Source organism: Hoplias malabaricus, chromosome 1 (assembly GCF_029633855.1).
Source record: "Hoplias malabaricus isolate fHopMal1 chromosome 1, fHopMal1.hap1, whole genome shotgun sequence".
Taxonomy (NCBI): Eukaryota; Metazoa; Chordata; class Actinopteri; order Characiformes; family Erythrinidae; genus Hoplias; species Hoplias malabaricus.
This window is the reverse complement of record NC_089800.1, coordinates 30667899-30680058: the sequence shown is the minus strand read 5'-3', so window position 1 is coordinate 30680058 and position 12160 is coordinate 30667899. Positions and strand designations below refer to the sequence as shown.

The following is a 12160-nucleotide window of genomic DNA, read 5'->3' as shown; positions in this document are numbered from 1 at the left end:
TGTTCAGCTGTTGTCCACCAGTGACGTCACGGTTGCGTTCAAGAATTTCCGTAGCGAGCTCGGGTTTTTCCGTCAATTTAATAAAATTGTCAGTTTTAAAGCAAATTATGCATGCTGTTTTCATTTTAATTCATACTTATATATGTCAGTAACTAAAATAATGTGAAATATTCATGGAGGTCCATTAAGTGGTGGTAGCCTTTAAGGTGGAACGGTGCGTTTAAGAGAAAAAAATGACTTTGTACGTGGCTGAAGTGTAAGTTGTCTGTAAGATTTCATTCACTGTTTGAATTAACACAAACTCGTTTGTAACTCGAGCTGTTTAGTTTTGTAGCTCTTTCGCTCTGTTTACGGGTCCCCTGAAGTATATGAAGTATATTCCACTTTAAGGAAAGAGTACCGCAAAAATACATGTCGCCCACCTATGGAGCAGGAATAAAGCAACGTTGTCATCTATTTACATGCTTTCTCAACGTTCGGATGTCTCTGCACTATCCAAAGGCCACCGTTTTTCGTGGTTCAGTCAGCGACGAGCAGAGAACCATGTCTGAGCCAGACGCTTATAGTGTAACCATTTATAGGAATGCTATGAAAGAATTGGCTTATTTTTTTATATCTTGAGCGCCCCCTACCTGTTGCTGGGTGTAATTAACCCCTCTCTCTCTCTACCTACCTACCTAGGGTCCTAGGCTTGGGATCCACCAACACAAAGTGTAACTCTGGCTATAACTTAACAATAACTACAGAACAGCCCTTATTCTCAGAATTGATGTTTAATCCTAAAAACTGAGCTAATCTGACTAAAGTTAGCAACCGCAAAAACTCACAAAAACCTGTTTATTACATTTTAATCAACAAAAATAAAAGATGCATAGCCAAGTCTTTAGGAAATCATCCTGGGAGAGCCACTATTCTCCCTATTACAGGTAGGAGGAACATCATAATCGTTTTCAAACTGTCACATTAAGGTAAATATACTACATAGCAAGGGCGTAGAATTAGCATGGACGGAGGGGACGTGTCCCTACCAATATCCAGCGATTATTGAATTGTCCCCACCAATAATTTGATCTTTGCTGTCATGTGAGAGATTGTAGTGGATAATTTTCCAGTCATAAGCGAGCATTACTGTACAAAACAAGCGAGTGAGGATGGCAGCAAAAAAGAAGCTTCTTTATTATTATTATTTTAATTATTTTTGTTTAATAAATAAACATGTAAGTCACTTAAAAGTCATGTTCGCTAATGAAATCCATCATAATAACAGCAGGCTAAAATCGTCTGTAGCTGTGAATAACATGGTTTGGAAAATAACTGCACAACAAACTCGTTTTATCACGAAACAAAGGGGAAAAACCAAGCATAAAAAACAAAACGGACATAGGTCCCCACAAATGTCAAGAGCAAATCTACGCCCTTATTACAGAGTGTTAGGGATGTGCTTTTAACACATACACCCAGGGGCGTCGTAGTGGGATGAAAAGTGGGACGGAGTTACCAGGGCCCTTGAGTCTGGAGTTTTATTTTCCTTTAAATAGTAATATAATTTAAAGATCACATTAAATAGTAAATGTAATGTTTTTGGCAAATAAATCGGTTGATCGATGGATTTTGTGTCCTAGCCTACATACAGTGTCTGAGGACAGCCCCCTCACCCCTTTCACCCGATGGTTTAGTCCGCCTTCACCGGGCTTTTTAACTAGGCCCATTTAAATTAGCGTTCATTCTGCTGAAGCGGAAGTACGCGTTGTGTCCGAACCGTAGAAGATGATGCCAAAGAAAGCTAAATCTGGTTTTCGGAAAAGAAATGAGAGGCAGGAAAGAAGGGGGAAAAATGAGGGAAAGCAACTGCTAAAAAAACTATTTCCCAAGACATGTGAGCCCAAATGTGAAAGCACATAGCCTGCATTGAACGAACTGTGGTTATAAAACGCTTCAATACCACCGCAACTGTCAGTGCTAAAAACGGCATAACACAAAATTAGAAATAGCATGATACCTTATCTGTAATCTGAGATAAACTCTAAATAAATCTTTGTTTGAATACATACTGTAGCTAATGTATATAGCAACACTAAAGTCGTGCTCTGTGTTTTACTGTGGCCTATGTTTGGCTATAGCCAAATTAGAATAAGAGAATAAAGGCAGTTCCATCTAATGTTGACTGCCTTGTCACATCATAAGAAAAATAAAATGCCACGTAGTTTTTATGATGCAAATGATTGTATGAAATTTTAGGAACACAGGAAGTGGTTGAGGGGAGCCCAGGGGCACTGCTTGTGCATAGGGCCCAGAATTTGGTGTTACGCCGCTGCATACACCAATCAGCCATTATATTATGACCACTTCCACACTCACAGTCCGTTCTCTCAGCTCCACTGACCATACAAGAGCACTCTAGATCTAAAATTACAGATACCTGCTCTGTGGGGGTCCTGACATGTGAAGAACAGGGTATTAAGTAGTTAAAGTGCGCCTGTGGTGTCAGTGGAGTTGAGAGAATACACTGAGTGCGGAAGCGAGTCGTGATATGAGTTCTGAGCTCCTCCTGGTGGTGAACTCTCAGGCCTGCAGTTACTCAGTGTTGTTTTCTGCTGAACTGTAAACTGAACCTGTCCACAGTGAATTCATCATGAGGCGGAGGTGTTTCTCTGTGTGTACAGATGTATTTTTATTCATTACAACACGACAGTAAAGGTCCAGTCAGTCATTTTCTGCAGTGATTAATGTTCACATTAAGAAACACACAGCACTGACACGTAGTGGTCTGAATGTGTCAAGGATTCTGGACTAAACCTGTACCTGTTTAAAACATGGTTGTTCCCATGTGGAGGACCTGCTCTATGGAGCATAAATCGTTTAATTCAGAAACTACAAAGCAGTTTGATTCTTCATCTCAGGCAAGTTGCACTTTATAGAATACAAATTATGTACAAATAATAAATAATAATTTGCTAAACACTGTTTACTAATTTTTGTTGGTGGAAATGACTGAGTATATTTAACCTTCATAATCTGAATAGGGGAGGAGGGCTTTGAAACAATACGCCTATTGAGTTTATTATAATGGAATATGGTCAAATCCATACATTCTGATGCAAGACTCACACCTGTGGATAATTTCACTCACACACACCTTTGGACAATAACACACTCACCTAGTCTCTCACACATTCACTCACTCACTCACACATCTGTGGACAGTTTCACACACACTCACCCTCCCACTCATTCACACTTGTGAACAATTTCACACACTCACCCAGTCACTCATACACCTGTGGACAATTTCACACACTCACCCACTCACTCACTCACACCCACGGACAATTTTAAACTCACCCAGTTACTCACAAACTCACCTAGTGGCTCAAATACTCACACATTCACCCACTCACACACACATACACACACCTGTGGACAATTTCACACACTCACCTAGTCACTCATGCACACCTGTGGACAATTTCATACACTCACCCAGTCACTCATACACCTGTGGACAATTTCACACACTCACCCACTCACTCACACCCACACCTGTGGACAATTTTAAACTCACCCAGTTACTCACACACTCACCTAGTGGCTCAAATACTCACACATTCACCCACTCACACACACATACACACACCTGTGGACAATTTCACACACTCACCTAGTCACTCATGCACACCTGTGGACAATTTCATACACTCACCCAGTCACTCACACACACCTGTGAACAGTTTCATACACTCACACACATCTGTGAACAGTTTCATACACTCACCCAGTCACACAGACCCCTGTGGACAATTACACACACTCACACACACCTGTGGACAATTACACACTCACCCAGTCACTCACACACACCTGTGGACAATTTCATAAACTCACCCAGTCACTCACACACACCTGTGGACAATTTCATACACTCACCCAGTCACTCACATTCACCCAGTCACTCACACCTGTGGAAAATTTCACTCACCTAGTGGCTGAAACACTTACACAGTCACCCAGTCACTCACACCTGTGAACAGTTTCAAACACTCACCCACTCACACCTCTAGACAGTTTCACACACTCACCCAGTCACTCACATCTCTGAACAATGCCAATCCACCTACAAGCAAGAGCGTTTGGACTGGGAGGAAACCCATACTGGTATTATTATGTTTCCAAATTAATTTTCATAAAGATGTACCTTTAAATCAACCATAGAAGTCATAGTTATTTATGTTTATGTTTATTTCTTGCTTCCATAAATTCCCCATTTACACATTAATACCTTCAGTCTGGGACAAGGAGGGCAAGCGCTACAGTTACAGACTGTTTTGAGCCCCATCAGACAGCTCAACACACTGGAGGAGAAGGCTTAACTAATAGAGTTAAGTAGAGTAGGAATCATGCAATGGAAAAGCGCCATAAGATTCCAAGAGAGGGAAGCAGTGATCTCCTGATGAGAAGGACAACAATCAGACACCTGCACCACTCGGAAGCCCCCCAGTGACAGCCTAGTATCTTGTTATCTGACATCGTACAGTCTTTGAGACATACAGAGTATTATAAAAGAGAGGGATACAGATATGCAGGATAGGTTTTATATTAAGCATTTTACACTAACAAATTGTCTAGGTCTGCGACTATTAGTGCTGGTGGTCCGCTGGTAGTCTCCGTGGATTTCTGCTCAGTGGATGTTCACAGTGGATTTCAGAGCGACTTTCATGAAGCACATCAGAAACACTCCAGTCTTACAGAGCAGATACCACATCAGGGTGTTCTGCAGGGTCCCTTCAACAAAAAAGCACATCCAGATCAGTTCAGTCCAGTACTGAGGGACTATATGTACCTATCTAGGCAATAAAAGGCATTATGCCCATGGGCAGCTGCTCCAGATCATCTTATGATGTCTCATGCACCTCTACAGCTGAATGTCTCTTGTCAGAAATACATGCACCTTAAACTTGCTCATTAGAGGGGTGTCTACACATTTTCGGAGGATATAGTATATGTTTTGGGCTCTCGGTTTGGGTGTGGTGGGTAGGGTTGTATCTTAGAGAAGAAGGCGGTTAGAAAAGTGAGCTTGAGGCCAGAATGTCGTGTGTCCCTTTCCGGGACTGGAGAGAGAAAATTAGTTCACTGCTTGAGCAAGGCCCCTAACCCCCAAACTGCATCCTGGGCAACGAGCTGGTCACAGCCCCTGCTCCGTGTGTGTGTGTGTGTAGAATTGCTCACTAATGTGTGTTTGTATGTTCACTACCACAGATGGTTCAAATGCAGAGAAGCAATTTCCCCAAGGGGATCAATTAAGGTGTATTTTTCTTAAATATGTTTTAAAGCATTGTTGTGTATAATTGTAATAGGCATAATAGGTATAATTGTAAATCAAAATTAATTAATTAATTTGTTCATTGTCAGTAAGCGCTTATCCATTTCAGAGTCCAGAGCCTACCCAGAATCACTGGACGCAAGGCACACCATGGAAGGGGGCGCCAGTCCTTCGTGGGGAGACATTTTCAAATATGTTTAGGTTATATTTTGTTAAATAAAAGGAAATTGACACCTTTAATACAACACAACAGTCACCAAAAATGACAAAAGTTATACAAAAAAAAACAAAAACAAGTCACACAACGAGGTGGTGGAGGTGTGATAGAGGGTGAGTTATAAGTGGATGGCACTTACACGGAGAGAGGGGATCTTGGACACGCAGAGGGTTCTGGGTCATGTTCTTAGTGGTCTTAGAACACACTGTGGGGAAAGAACAGGACATAGCAAGGACGTATAATTAGCATGGACGGAGGGGACGTGTCCCTACCAATATCCAGCGATTATTGAATTGTGCCCACCAATAATTTGATCTTTGCTGTCATGTGAGAGATTGTAGTGGATAATTTTCCAGTCATTTACTGTTGTATTACTGTACAAAACTCAGGTGCAAGTTGGGTGACAGCGAATGAGGATGGCAGCAAAAAAGAAGCTTCTTTGTTATTATTTTAATTATATATATATATTTTTTATCAAATAAAAGTGTAAGTCACTTAAAGTCATGTTCGCTAATGAAATCCATCATAATAACAGCAGGCTAAAAGGAAATTGACACCTTTAATACAACACAACAGTAACCAAAAATGACAAAAATTTTACAAAAAAATAAAAAAATAAAATAAGTCACACAACGAGGTGGTGGAGGTGGATGGTGTGATAGAGGTGAGTTATAAGTGGATGGCACTTACACGGAGAGAGGGGGTCTTGGGCAGGCAGAGAGTTCTGGGTCATGTTCTTAGTGGTCTTAGAACACACTGTGGGGAAAGAACAGGACTGAGGCAAAATGTTCCAAACTGTGTCTTGCCTTAGTTTGATATTCTCTCATTCTGTATCTGTGTTCAAAAATAACTAACGTATGCTAAGTACACCTCTCTAAAGTACACCACTCCATGCTGGTGAACACTAAACATACACCACACTAAAGTACACCCACGGACACAACGCTAAAATATGGCACACAAAATGCTAAAGTACACAAATCTAAAGTGCACAACACTTAAGTAGACCACACTAGAATAAAGTGCACACCCTAAAGTACACAATGCTAAGGTATATGGAATCAGATGTGTGCCAAAAAGGATCGCACAAAAAAATATCATCTCAAACATAAAACTTATAACTTGCAAACAAAATATCCAGTTCTGATGTTTGTGCTCCATGACTTTTGCGCGTGAGCTCTGAGTTCAGTGCGTGCTCTCTCAGTCTTGTGCGCGAGTGCTTCGAGTTCTGTCCGTGCTCTCTCAGTTTTGTGCGCCTGATCCCTGAGTTTTGCGAGCAGTTTTGGCAGAAACCTCTCGCGTGGGCGGGTTTTCTCAGGGGTGCCTTCCCATTGGCTAATTAATTTTTAAGTGACAACTCAGTGTCCAAGGTATTTTGGACTGCGCATGCGTACTCCACGTTGCAGCTCATCAGTGGATAGACACTGGGAATTTTACATAAACACGAATACTCTCTGTGATTTACTGTCTTTAAAAACGCTGAAATACCTGCAAAGTCGGACGATATCAATGTAGATATTGAGGTAGTTTCGTCTAAAAAAAATTACTGTGAAAACAAACGTGTTTGTCTCTCATAGATACTATACTCTGAGGTAAATGCACAGTGATGTCTGTGTTTACTCAGGATAAAACAAATTAAATGAGCATTTATTTCTGTTTATTTGTACAATATTTTTATATGAGTGCTTGAGCTCCTGTTCAGAGTCCCGTGTACTAATGTATTGAACCTATTCCACAACGGCTATTATGATTTATTTTGATGATCAGAGATCTGTTTTTAACAAATTTCATATGTGCATTTTGTGTTATATGAGGTCGGAGAGAAGAGAAACATGACGATAAGGAGTGTGAGAGATGTTCCTGTTCCTTTAATGAATGTAAATTTAATAAAGTTGTATTTAAATTTTGCAAAGTCCATCGTCATTTTCGCATTTTGTGAGGAAATGTGAATGATTCATTAAAAAAATCATTAATCATTATTAGCAATCAGCAATAATTATAATAATAAATATTAATGTTAATAAACAAGAACAGGTGAAGTGACAAAAAAATGTAAAATGTTCTAATAGTATGCAGTTTAAGCAAAAACGGGCTATATGTTTAAATATTAGGAAAGGGAAAATTCTATGAGAGCTATTCAGCAACTTTCATATGAGTGATTTTCGGCACATGCGGAGTCCCAAAGCCAAATAACACACGCTTGCTGCAGTTGAGTTGTGAACAACGTCAGTGCACTGAGTTGTCACTCAAAAATTCATTAGCCAATGGGAAGGCACCCCTGAGAAAACCCGCCCACGCGAGAGTATTGTGCCAAAAATGCTCGCAAAACTCAGGGATCAGACGCACATAACTCGGAGTGCTCGCGCACAGAGCACAGAGAACTCGCGCACAAAACTCAGAGAGCATGCGCAGAACTCAGAGTTCACGCGCAAAAGTCATGGAGCACAAACGTCAGAGCTGGATATTTTGTTTTGTTTGCAAGTTGTAAATTTTATGTTTGAGATGATTTTTTTGTGCGATTTTTTTTGGCAAAATCTGATTCCATAAATGTACGCCATTCTAAATTACAATACCCTGAAGTATATTACACTAAATTACACAGTATTAAAGTGTAACAAATTGAGTGCACTACATTAAAGTATGCCATGCTAAAATACACAAGTACACTGCACTGAAGTGCATTATAATAAGGTACACAATGCTAAAAAACCACCAAGGAACACAAAGCTAATTTACTTTACATTACATAGAACACACTGATGTGCACTACACTAAGAACACAGCGTTAATTTATGTGTTAAGTGCACTACACTAAACTACACAATGCTAAATTACCCAACGCTAAAGTACACTACACTAAAGTGCCTTACAATAAAGTAGACACTCTCTGGGCTGGTAGAGCGTCACCTATTTGTGCGTGGCTATGTTTAGGTTCAGTATAGAATCTCTGATTCATACTTGTCCACTACAGGGCAGTATAACCACTGTTTTGTACCATGAAGAGGAATCAGAGAACGGCTGATCCCTCCTTTTAGGACATTACCTGTAACATTTAAGGGGCACCCGGCGATGGAATACGGTGGGTTGCTCTGACAGCTGTACTGACCCGAGTCTGCCTCTGTAATTTTGTGGATGGACAGATAGAGGGAGCCGTTGTGTTTGGAGGCTGGGGAGGAGCTGGACGGTTGAAACTCGCTGAACATCTGTTCGTCCCTCAGTATCTGGACACTTTGACTGGCGCAGAGACCTGTGAACCTGCAGGTGAGGTTAAAGCTCCCCCCAGCACACACCATCCCATTCGGACTGCAGATCATGTTCAAAGATGGAAGGCAAACTCCTGCTGTCATACACAGACACACATATATACATAAGCAATAAGAACATCATAAAGACCCGATCAATGGTATTGTCCTTTCATTTTGAGAGTCACTTAAATATTTAAAAGATGAGTCAGTAATTTTCTCCAGTGATTCTTCTTCATATTGTGATACAGCTGTTATACTATGGCGGAGTTTTAGGGCCACTGCATTGAAAAGATAAAAGATTCCGAGAATAAAGTCAGAATTCTGAGAAGAATCTCTGAATAATTCTAAGAAGAATCTCAGAATGATTCGCTGCACGTATAAATGGGGCAGACACAACCACAGTGTAATTGAGGAATGCTGCTGATGTCATAATATGGTATAGATTTCAGGAATAAACACTTAAGTTCTCTGTCACATCAGGACCAGATTGTGACTGTGATTGTGACCAGATCAGGACCCCCAGTAAAACAGTATCACAGTAAAAGACACAGATCTGTCTAAGACTTAAAGGTTTTTAGTAAATAAGATAATATCAGTTTTTTTTTCGTTTTCTTTATTCTGACTTTTATCTGTCTATGTTTTGTAGTGTATCGACTGTTTTGCCCTCCCCACCCCATCCCTTCCCTTTTTACTATTATATGTTCAAAGGCAATAAAACACAGTAAATAATAAAAGATGTTAATCGTGATAACTTAAAAACAGAATAAATTTCATATTGCCGCTGTCCAAAGAAAAACATTTATCCTCATTTATGTGTATTTTTAGTTTGCCATGTCATTTGAACACAGCAAAACGCTGTGTTGAATGGACCAAAAGAAATACTACAAAATGACTCTTTTTATACTGGCTTCCATTGAAATTTCAGAAGGATTTTTCCTTCTCCTGTAAAGTTACATTTTTGAAGATACACACTTATCGTTGGGCAGTGAAGATGTGTTTTACTTCATACCCATACCGAACACTTACTGAATGCCCCTTAAACATGGTGAAATTATTAAGAGCACCAAAGACTCACCTTTGGCCTTGCTGAGAGCCAGCACCATTAAAATCATGAAAAATAACATTTTTTTAATGCTCAGTTCTTTACAGCTCTGCAGAAATGCTTCTACTGGGCTCCTGAATCTTCACAGCAAGCACAGCAAGGAAGTGACCAGCGGCTGCTTCGAACATTATATCAGGAGATGGACAGAGAGATAAGACCTATTCAACTCAAGAAGCTTCCTCAGATCAAATAAAAAAGCAACGCATGCAAAAGCATATCTTAGCATCTTCCAGTGTCTGATTCTGCCCCGAATAACTCTCGTTTGAATCACACTTGACTGAACTCAACGTGGCTAAGTACTTAGGACACAACTCTGTATTATAAAACTTAAATGACATATTTAGAAAAATAATTCTATTTTAAAATATAGCTTTACACATTTAACATTTAGAATGCACTATGTGGCTACAAGTTTGTGGACACCTGCTTTGTCAGCATTTCACTCACGCTTTGGCACTAAGCAGGGTGACTTTTCTCATGGGCAGCTCCATTTTAATTCATGCTTCTGTATGGAAATTACACAATCTCTTTTAACGTAGAATGTATGTTTGAGTGGAAAAAATAACTGTTGTATGTACATGGCTGTAAGTTTTTATTTACAGTTTGATTTACTCGTTTGTAATCAAGGTGTTTAGTTTTGTATCACTTTCGCTCTGCGTTTACTTTCATGCAGTTAGCTGTATCCTGAATTTAGAGTGGTTTCCTACCTAAATAATCAGAAAGAGAAAAAAATAAATCAGTTTTACCCATCTGTGGAGCAGAAACAACTCTGTGCCATTTTTCGGCTTTGAGCAGAGAGATAAGAAGCCTGACCTAACCACTTTGTTTTTTTTTAAACTCATTTACTAACGCAGAAGTAGATGTATTAGCGCAGTTTCCAGCATGCAAACAGACTGGAGAGCAGTCGATGTTGAGGAATTCTGAATTATATGAAGTATATAAGTTATTTTTATTACAGTTGTGAACGTAGGCCTTTAATGCTGTTTTTTTTAAATACGCATTCATACATAGTCCATAAATAGCTTGTTTTTCATAAGTCATATCAGAATAATATATTGAGGCCATAAAATAGCATACTAAGGTCACAATAAAATATTCTGTGGCCCTGTAATAATATAGTGAGGCAATATAAACGATAATGTTTTTTATTATTTCACAATTATTCCGTGTCACTTTAGGGGCTCCGTACCGTAAAACTGAACTAAATGTTCAGGATTCAGAATGTAGCGTATCTTACGCAAGATATGAGCTAAATTTTATAACCGGTTCCGATTCTCCAACGAGACACACGCACGATTTTCCAACGAAGGTGCATTAAACCAATGCGGCCGTATGGCGGCGTCGAGCCGAGCGGCGGAGGCTTAAAGAGACATCAGCGGGAAAGGAGAGTGAAAAAATGAGAACGGATTCGAGAAATCGGCGTTAAATCTAACAAAACGGACAAAATGGGAGGCGTAACCGACGGGAATTAGGTAAAAAGGATCTAATCCATTTGGTAACGTTTCATTTTAATCGATTTGTTGTGTATTTTTGGAGATAATTTGCATCGATCTCGACTTGCTCGGATTAAGGAGTTGCCCGGGAGACGGCTAAGCTAGGCAAATTTTCCGTTCCCCCTTAAATGGTGCAGCAGTTTCATTCTGAAGCCGGAGGCTTTCTCGGCGCCAGCGTGTAGCTGCTGCACCACTTAAGGTGGAACGGAAATTTTTAAAAAAGAAGCTTGTTAATAAGTCGCCAAATCTTTGAGTCAGTGTGTATTTGTTTTTGGTTTTGTTGATTTCTAAGTGTTCTTAGAAGACGTTAAGAGTGCAGTGTAAAACACGACTTATTTATCTTGTTTTTGCAGTTATATCTTTAGATATAGAAGCGCAGGCCATATCCGAACATCTTAACACTTTGAGCTAAGCTAAACCACCATCGTCCGTCGATTTATTTTACTGTTATGATGATTTCATACTTTAAATGAATGGCATAAAAATGTTCCAACGTTTTCAAAAATGTAATGGATTTAACAGTACAACATTTGAGACTACATTTTTACTTCATTAACGGCTTTGTTGTTTAAACGTCTTTTAAAAACGTGTAGAATATTATATACTTGAGTCTCGGAAGAGTGAAAAAATTAGGTTGCCACCAAATAACAGTTTTATGTTTGTTTGTTTATATTTACGAGGTTAAATGAGTATTTCAGCAGCAGACATATAGTGTTAGTACCTTCGCCAAGTCCAAGTTTCATTTAACATTTACTATTTAAAAACTCTTTAAAAATATGCTCAGTT

General features: G+C 39.5%; 1 protein-coding gene across 4 annotated transcripts in view; it reads left to right on the top strand.

The window, feature by feature from the left end:
* The first annotated feature begins 11191 nt into the window (after positions 1 to 11191).
* The window catches only part of csnk1g2a (casein kinase 1, gamma 2a), a 28811-nt gene continuing 27842 nt past the window's right edge, over positions 11192 to 12160 (top strand). For 2 of the 4 annotated variants that reach the window (XM_066662018.1, XM_066662009.1), the window contains exon 1: positions 11192 to 11353. The gene's annotated coding sequence lies outside the window, so the exon portion shown is untranslated. The remainder of the gene's footprint in view (positions 11354 to 12160) is intronic. The other 2 variants (XM_066662033.1, XM_066662025.1) reach the window with 1 other exon arrangement.